Source organism: Staurois parvus, unplaced genomic scaffold (genome assembly GCF_062004578.1).
Source record: "Staurois parvus isolate SC_StPar_1 unplaced genomic scaffold, SC_StPar_1.0 ptg000070l, whole genome shotgun sequence".
Lineage (NCBI taxonomy): Eukaryota > Metazoa > Chordata > Amphibia > Anura > Ranidae > Staurois > Staurois parvus.
The window spans coordinates 5,987,824-5,997,921 of NW_028317866.1; the positions used below are offsets into that span (position 1 = coordinate 5,987,824).

At 39.0% G+C, this 10,098-nt stretch overlaps 1 non-coding gene across 1 annotated transcript; it reads left to right on the top strand.

Annotated features, from left to right (window-relative positions):
• The first annotated feature begins 276 nt into the window (after positions 1-276).
• LOC149469462 (U6 spliceosomal RNA) lies at positions 277-383 on the top strand. The gene has a single exon (XR_016311578.1). It is a non-coding gene; the product is annotated as a U6 spliceosomal RNA (small nuclear RNA).
• Positions 384-10,098: the final 9,715 nt, after the last annotated feature.

Sequence of the window (10,098 nt, forward strand, 5' to 3'; positions counted from 1 at the left end):
CAGGAGTGTAGATAAAGAAGCATGCACGTTTGGTCAATGATCGCTAATTTTCTTTTATATTGGCAAATAAAGAATACTGTATGTACAGTATATGTAGAGAAACATTAAATAATATAGTGTAGGTTTATACATTCAATTTAATATATATTCATAATGAAATCATTGTATTTATAATTGACAGATTTTTTTTTAACTTCAGGCATATTTTTTCTATTTAGCTTCCATTATATATCCTATAATGTGCTATTGTCTGCACATTTAAAATAGTTTTTCTGTGTCCTTGCTTCGGCAGAACATATACTAAATTTGGAATGGTACCGAGAAGATTAACATGGCCCCTACACTGGGATTACATGCAAATTCGTGAAGCATTCCATTGTTTTTTTTTTACTATATAAGCTATTCTGATTAAACTAAGGAAAGCTAGAGGGGTTGGTCACACTTTAATCCGGGATTATTACCTAGCCTCAATTTTGACCCACATGGTTCTCCTCAGTGCCACATACTTAATGGGCAGAACTAGAAAGCCACCAAATCCTAGGAAAAAATCTATATAACTATCTACCGTGTTTCCCCGAAAATAAGACAGTGTCTTATATTAATTTTTGCTGCCAAAGATGCGCTAGGTCTTCTTTTCAGGGGATGTCTTATTTTTCCATGAAGAAGAATACGGTACACATTTATTGTTAAATGAAAATAAAGGAAATTTATTACCTGTATACCGTACGGTAGTACGGTAGTTGTCAACACAAACCAGACAAACTGTGAATCCTACAGTATCAAGAATTAACTCATTTATTCAATGACAATCATGTCATCATCTTCTGGAACATCATCATAACAATCATCATAACAGGCAGTGTCACCAACGACAGACCAGCACTCACCACCTTCGCCGCGTCCCGTCCGCTCTGATCCTCCTGTTCTTCTACACGCGTCTGCGAAAGTCTCCTCCTCTCTCCCGCCCCGCGTTCACCGCTCACTCCGCCCTCCGCTCCGCCTCCACACAGCACGTCACTGGTTGCTAGATGCCAGTCGGGGCGGCCCTTGCAACCAGTTTACGGTAAATTAATTTTCATTAATTTACAGAGCCTAGGGGGGCCTTATTTTCGGGGGGATGCCTTATATTTCACCCAGAAGGAAACCTGTAAGTAGGTCTTATTTTTGGAGGATGTTTTATTTTCGGGGAAACACGGTAATAGCTTACCACTACATATTCTACAAACCTACCCAATTCTCCCCTCCTATAGAAGCTACATTGCTGATATGGTAAAATTTACTGAACATGACCCCTAGGAATAACAAACAGATTACTCTTTCCTTCCCCTTACCCTCTTTGTGCCTTATCATACATGACCTTAATCTTTCGCATTGGGCCTCCAAAGGTATTCATGTTTTGGAGGATTTATATGTAGGCCCTTCTCTTAAAACCTTTAGAACACTACAATTGACACACGTTATCTCTTATACTGATTATTACACATACTTACAAATTGTACACTTCTTACAACGTAATAAGAGTCTCGATACTTCCTTACTGTGGTGAGCAGCCCAACTCTACAAGGCGTCTACTACACATATTAATTTACTCTATTTTTCAAGACAAAGCTTAATTTACTAAAATCATCATCTATTATAGCATGGGAAAACGATTTTGATATTGAGTATTCCCCCGGGTGTTGACAAAAGGCTCTGAGTGCCACCTATGCAGCAACTAAAAGCACAGACCTATAGGAATTGACCCAGAAGTTTTTGCTGCATTGGTACTTAACCCTGTATCACTTTGCTAAATCCTCAACACATCTGTCACCCAATTGCTGGAGAAACTGTGGTGCTACTGGCAAATGGTTTCATATAATCTGGTCTTGCCCACACCTCTCAGCTCACTGACTGTTAGTTTTAGATCTTAGTTCCTTTGTCCCCAGGTATGGTCTTATTCTCCTTGGGTGTAGACACAGTCCCACATATCCTTAGAAATGTATTTTTTTTTTTTTATAATTTAAATATTTATTGATTTTCATTTTAAATACTTTTCAACATCATGATATACAAACTTATATATATATCTATACACCATAGTATCCAACATTTCTACTTTATTTACTTTATTCCAAATTTCCCCCCCCCCTCCTCCACCCTCACCCAAATCCCATCTTCCTGCTTTTCCTATTCTCTACATCATTTTATCTCAGCAAGTGCAGTTTTCCTATTATTTTCTTTAATCTTTCCTATATTTCATGTATAACTTAGCTTTTTCCCAATTCTCCCATTTCCTATTATAAATCACCATCCTATCTTCCTGGACATGGCACAACCTTTCCATCTTTTTAATCTGCTCAACCCCTTCTATCCAGTCTTCTACCCTCGGAGCTTCTATTTGCTTCCAAAACCTGGGTATCAGAGCTTTTGCAGCGTTAATGTAGCACCATATCCCTGATTTTTTATATTTATTGACTGATATGTCCATGTTATGCAAAATACACACTTCTGGGTCTAATCCAATATCTATTTCTGTTATTTTTCTTATCAATTGGGTTATTGTTTTCCAGAATACCTGAATCTTTGGGCAGCCCCACCATATGTGATATGTTGTACCTATTTCACCACATCCCCTCCAACACCACGGTGAACTCTCTTTACACATCTTATTTTCAACAGTTGGTGTAATGTGCCATCTTGTCAAACACTTATAGTTCATCTCTACCTCTCTCATAGAAATGTTTTCGTGGGTTAATCTATATATTCTCCTCTGCTTCTCCTCATCTATCACACTTCCCATGTCAGTTTCCCATTTTATTATATATGTTGGCTTTGTATTTATATCTAGTTCTGTGAGTATTTTATATACCTTAGCAATCCCGTGTTTCCCATCACCTTGTGTACCCAAAACCTTTTCAAACAAGTTCCAGTTGTCTCTTGTCCTTAAAGGTTTTGGCAAACTTCCAACAAAACTCCTCAATTGAAAATACTGCCATTTATCTAATTTAGTGAAAATCTCACCCTCTTTTTTTTTCAATTCCACAAATGATCCTATTTTATCCCCCACCAAAATATCTCTTAATTGAACCTCTTCCTTTTTAAACCACCTACCTCCTATTTCTTCTCTACCAGGGGGGAAAAACTCCGTGTTTTTTAGTGAAATCAGTGTTGAATTAAAAGACCATTTCAAACTTTTGTGTAAATTATCCCAAATTTTTAAAACATTCAATGTGTATGTATTTACATTATCATTTAAACCCCTATACTGTGTTGGTATCCATATCGCCTTGCCCAAATCTGTTCCACTAAGTTCATTCTCTATCCTCACCCAACTTTTTTTATAGTTCTGTGTCCAATCTATAGTTCTTGCCAATATTACAGCTTTGTAGTATCTTTTAAAGTCTGGAAGCCCTAAACCACCTCTTTCTTTCCTCCTACTCAACAACTCATATGACAATCTTGGTTTTTTATTCCTCCATATGTATTTTGTTATCAGTTTCTTAATTAACTTAAAAAAGGTCTCTGGGAGTTTAATTGGTATCATTTGATATCTATACATGATTTTTGGTACTATTATCATTTTTACTAGGTTAATACGACCTATCAATGTCGGAGTTCCCTCTTGCAATATTTTTAGCTCCTCTCTAATCTCATTAATCAGTGAAATATAGTTTAATTTGTAAAGGTGTTTATATGAAGCTGTGAGATTTACTCCTAAGTATTTTATATCTCTATCTTTCCATTTAAAGGGAAATTCCTTTTGTATTTTTTCTTTTTCATTTTTTGAAATATTTATATTTAGAATCTCCGTTTTTGTTGGATTAATCTTCAAATTTGACAATTCTCCATATTCCTTCAATAGCTTCATTAGGTTTGGCAGTGTCATCCTGGGGTTTCTCACATAGAACAGCAAGTCGTCAGCAAAAGCGGCGACTTTATGTTCCGTGTCTCCTATCTGAATTCCCTTTATATCTCTATTTAGCCGTAGTGTTGACAGAAGTGGTTCTAGTAATACAACATACAACAATGGGGACAGTGGACATCCCTGTCTTGTACCGTTTGACATCTCAATGGGTTCTGACCTCTCACCGTTCACCACAACAACTGCAGAGGGGTATCTATACAACTTTCCTATCCACTCTCTCATTGTGGGCCCGATTCCCATGACTTCCAACGTATCCATCATGAATCTCCAGTTCACTCTATCAAACGCTTTTTCAGCGTCTATAGAGAGTAGAATCACCGGTTCTTTTCCCTTTTTACTTTTTTGGATCAGCATTAATGATCGTAACCCATTATCTCTACCCTCCCTCCCGGGAACGAAGCCCACCTGGTCCTGATGTATCCATTCCGGCATTAGCTCTTTCAATCTATTTGCCAAGACCTTTGCATATAGCTTAGTGTCAGTGTTTAATAATGAAATAGGTCTATAGTTCGAACACTGTGTAGCATCTTTTCCCTCTTTTTGGATAAGCACCATTTGAGCTTGTAGCGATTCTTTTCTTATTTCCATCTCTCCACCTAATGCATTCATATATTTTCTAAGTTTTGGTACTAAGATTTCACTATATTTTTTATAATATCTCACAGTATAACCATCTGGTCCTGGACTTTTCCCAGACACTGTACCCTTCAGAGCTAATTTTATTTCCTCTTGTGAGATATCTGCATCCAGGGAGTTCATTTGGGCTTCGCTTAATTTTAGTAACCCAGCCTTCTCTAGATATTTCTTTCTCTTTTGATTCTTCTCACTTTCTATGTTTTCAGATTCCCGCAGGGGATTTATATTATACAGATCTCTATAATATTCCATAAAAACTTTGGTGATTTCTCTATTTGAGTGTTTCAGGTTCCCCTTAACATCTTTTATTTTTTCTATATAATTTCTATTTTTCTTTTTCCTTAGGGCCCTCATAAAGTATTTTCCCGGTCTTTCTCCCCATCTATATCTCTCACTCAAAACCCTATTATATGCTTTTCTCCTCTCCTCTTCTATTACACCTTCCAATTCTTCTTTCTTTTTTTTTAACTTCAACTCTATTTCCTTTATTATTCTATTCTTATGTTGTTGTTCTAGCATACTTATTTCTTCTAAGAGTCTGCTCATTTTCTCTCTTCTTTCTTTTTTCTTTCTTGCCCCAATCGCTATCAATATTCCTCTTATGTATGCCTTATGAGATTCCCACACTGTAGCTATGGACACATCACCTGTCTCGTTTTCCTGGAAATACCGTTCAATCTCTTCCCCTATTTTCTGGGCTATTTCGTTTTCTACTAATAGTGTCTCATTCAGTTTCCACCCCAGCCCTCCTGTTTTCCCCTTCCCCCATTCCAATTTCATTCTAACTGGGGCGTGATCCGATAAAGAGGTTGTCTCTATTTCAATTTGAACTAGGTGGTCAATTAATTGATGTTCTATTAATATGTGGTCTAATCTTGAATACCTCTTATGCATGTTTGAAAAAAAGGTATAATCTCTATCTTGCATGTGTGTAATTCTCCAGGCATCTACTAATTGACTTATATGTAGTTCTTTCTTCAAGAGTTTCAGAGCCCTACTTCCTTCTCTCTGTACATGGGAGGTAGCATCTTTTTGTGGGTCCATACAAAAATTAAAATCCCCTGCGAGAATCAAACAGCCTTTTTTAAAGTCCATCAACTTCCTCAGCACTTTTTTCAGATATATCTCTGGACTTTTATTAGGACAATAAATATTGGCCAGTGTACATTCGATCTCCTGTAATTTTCCCTTTAAGAACAAGAATCTCCCCTCTGGGTCTGTCATTCTATCTTCCAGCTCAAACCTAGTATTCTTTGCCATACCTATTGCAACACCCTTCGCTCTCTTAACCGGGGAATCAGCATAATACCATGTTGGGTGATTTCTGGATCTCAGCCTAACGTTCGATTCTATCTCAAGATGTGTCTCCTGTAGGAATACTACTGAGGCTGCTCTATGATGTAATTCTTTAAACAGTCTAAATCTTTTCCCAGGGGAGTTCAACCCATTTACGTTATATGTTATAAACTGAATCTCCTCCATCTTCCATAAATCTTCTCTTCCCCTTCTTCTCCCTTCTCACTTGCTTTTGTATCTTTTTTTTTTTTTTTTTTTTTTTGCAGGAAGAATACCCCCCCTCCCCACTTGCCCACCCCCCCCAGCTTTCCCCCTCCCCCCCACCCCCCTCCCCCCCCCTCTTTTTAGGCCCATCTTTTGCCTATTGATCATTTATGGAAGAAACTTCCACTTTTGATCTAGTCCTTGGGCTAAAAACTCTGGGCATGGACGACCTTCCCCTTGTCCGGCCTCCTCATAGCTCCCCTGGTCCCTCCTAAGTTCATCCCCAGCACCATAAGGCAGGGGCAGTAGGGTGAGGGCTGACCAGTGTAGAGGAAAGAGCAAAAAAAAAAAAAAAAAAAAAAAAAACAGCCTTATCTTTCCTCCACCACCTCTCTCCCCCTCTCCCCCCGCCCCCTCCCCCCCACAAGTTGCCAATCCTCTTTTCTCTTCATTCTAAATTCCCATTGATCTTCTTCCCAGCCTGGAATTTCCATTCTTTGTATTTTTAAACTGTCACAAAAATGTTTCAGATCTTCTGGGAACCTGAGGTGCGCCGTAACCCCATTTTTCCATCCTATTAAACATTCAGGAGACCCCCATCTGTATTGCACATTATATTCTTTTAACCTTTCCAATAGGGGCCTCAAAGTTCTCCTTCTCCACAGAGTCTCTGGGGCCAAGTCCGCATATATCTGTATATCGCCACCTTCATACTTAATAGCTGGTTTCCCTTTTATCTTCTTCCAAATTTTTTCTTTATCTCGAAACTCATAAAATTTAACTATGATGTCTCTCGGGCTTTCTTTCCCCAGATATCTCTGGATGTTTCCTTTTCTGAAAATTCCTTCTATTTTAGTCTTTTCCATTTCAGTGCTGTCTGTTATAATATTTAATATTTTACAAACCACTTCTTGCAGGTTTTCTCCCTTAGAGTTCTCTGGGACCCCACGTATCATGACGTTTCTCCTCCTGTCTCTATTTTCTTGTATCTCAGCTTTATATTTCAATTTTTCTTGGGCTTTCCCTATGCTAATTATTACTTTTTCAAGCTCAGAGATAGCCTGGGTCTGATTTTTAACTTTCTCCTCCGTTTCCTCAACTCTTACCAGCAGGTGTCCCAGGTCACTTCGGATATTTACCATTTCTTGTTTTATTGTTTTCTCCAGATCTTTAAACATTTCTGCCATTTCTTTTTTATTAGGTATTTGTAAATCTTTTTCCATCTCTATATTTCCTAATGCTTGCTGATTGCTGGTGTCCAGGCCTAGTGATACTCTTGGGCTATTTTCCATGCTGAGATCAACTTCTCCTCTTTCAGACCTATTCTGGGGTCTTTCTGGGGTTACGTTTCCTTGGGAGGTATATTTTTTAATTGTACCAGTCTGGGACCCTTTAAGCCCACTTCCTTTTACACTTTTATTTTTCATTTTCTCTGTAACTTTTATTCTTTGTTCTTCTATTATAAAATTCATGGATTTGGGGGGGAGAGAATCAAAGTTCTTGTATACTAGTCTCTGCACTATTCCCCGGCTGGTCTTTTTGGGCTGTTCTGTCCTCAAATTTTTTCCACCTTTTTTGCAAACGCCGGGGGTCCCCCCTTTCACTTACCCCCTGCTACCCTTTTGGGAGCCATGTAATGCATCACAGTTAGGGTATAGAAGGTTTCAACTTAAAGTCACTCACCCTCCTCGTTTATTTCATCCAGTGGCCCCACTGAGTGCTCTCTCCTTCAGGTCACATAGGGTCTTTGTTCAAGGAGGGAGGGGGGGGGGACCCTTCAGAGTCTCTTTAATCTTCTATTGACCAGGGCTCAATGGATATCTTCTTAGCTTGATTTATGCCCTGGGGGTCTCAGGGGAATAGAGGGAGAATGCACCGATCCCCAGCCGACAGATCCGTTCTGCTCTCTCACCGCAGAACGCCGGCCGGCCGGCTTCCCGAACTCCCAGGAGTGCTTTGCGGCCGGTCACGTGCTCGCGCCGACTTCCCAGCATCCAACCGCTCTCTCACCGCTATTCACCAGCCACTCTCCTCACTCCCCCCGCACACCTCCACTTTCCGTCCCGGGGAGCCGCCAGGCCAGGGTAAGAGGCAAGTCACCAGACTATCCACATGTCTCGGGGGGATCCCAGGGGACCTAGGGAGGTCAGGACACGGAGCTCCGTCCGAGAGCTCCTACATTGAGCTCTCCTCCGCCGCCATACTCAGGCTCCGCCCACTGGTCATCAGTAATGTGGGAGCGCGGGGTGGGTGGGCACGCCTTAGAAATGTATTGATACATATTGTCCTAGCTGCACGTCTTACCTTGGTCAGACACTGGAAAGACCCTAAGGTCCTGAGCATCAGCGAAGTGATACAAATGACTCATATTCATGCTAACTATAAAATACTTTTTGCATCATCCAGTGGTGAGTACTATGTAGCTCTTAATCTTTGGAAATCTCGATTAGAGTGATACCATAAATACTTAAAGTGTTTCTAAACCCAGGGCCCTGCATTCACTCTATCTGGTCTCCCTCAGTACACACTACATGGAAATGCAATTACTTTAGTAAATAAAAACTGATAAATACCTTTTCTCATCAGCAGTTAGAGCAGTATTGTGACTTCTATTAGTGTCCAGCAGAGCACTGGTTACAGCTTGTAGGAGGAGTTTTCTTTCTGCTCTATGAGGATGCAGGACCCATGACCTCTGTCTTGATAGTGCTGATTGGCCCTGTGCTGATCATATGCACTCTCCCAAGAAAAAAAAAAAACCTCTCTAGCAATACACACTTAACTGAGCATGTGCAGAGTGACTTCATACAATATGTCTTATCAGGAGATAAGAGGGGGGGCACTGAAAGAAGGGGAGGATCAGAGAAGTCAGGATCATACAGTGTTTTTACACAATGCAGATGATTAACCCCTTAGGTTCCACAATGAGTATAACAAGCATGCTTTACTGCATATACAAACTGATTTTATTGTTGTGGGTTTAGTAACACTTTAAGTACCCGATTGCCATAATTTGTATAATGTGGATACAGCATAAATTTGTATTATTAACACTCAGTCCTATATTGCTCCTTGACTCTGATTCTATACTTGTTTGATTAATTCTACTTCTGAGCCCCCATCTTATTTTGGGGCTCCAATAGGTTTGCACTAATTCATTGTGTGCCTTACTATTGCAGTTTTCATGACTGTTAAACCTTGTTGCCTTTCTATACAAAAGTATTTTCTTAATAAATCTCAATAAAGATTTATTAAAATGAAAATATTTTTTCAGTGTTATTTACACTGTTTTGTAACCACTTGACCTCCGGAAGATGTTACCCCCTTCATGACTAGGCCATTTTTTGCTATTCAGCACTGTGCTACTTTAACTGATAATTGCACGGTCAAGCACCACTGTACCCAAATAAAATTTATATATTTTTTCACACAAATAGAAATTTCTTTTGGTGGTATTTGATCAGCATTGCGTTTTTATTTTTTATTATGATTGTTTTATTATATAACCTAAAATTAAAAAAATAAAACATAATTTTTTACTTTCTGCTATAAAACATATCCAATAAAGAACAAAATAAACCTAATTTCTTCTTAAATTTAGGCCAAAATGTATTCTGTTACGTGTATTTGGTAAAAAAAAAATCCTAATAAGTGGTGTTAGTTATAGAGTATACAAACTATGGGATTTATATTGGAATTGTTATTGGCAATCAGGCAGATGAATGTCAGGATCCAACTCCTCTAATCACAGAACCGTTTTGCATTCTGTGAAAGAATACTAAAAGTTCTATGAAAGGAGGAGGATGGAAGGGGTGGGTCAGCAGTGCAATTCTTTCATAATTCCATCCTCTGATTTTAACTCCTGCAGCCCCAAAAGATAAGTACTGTGGAGAGGACCTGGGGCAGTGGAGGGAAACTTCCTATGCAGTGCAGTAACCAGCTAAGTAAATTATGTCCCTGATGTAGTATAGCAAACTAAAATTTGACTAAACTTCAGTTTTACTAGGAAAGAAACATGCCTGTAAATGGGAGGATAAGGTATTCTTCAAACACAAAGGGTT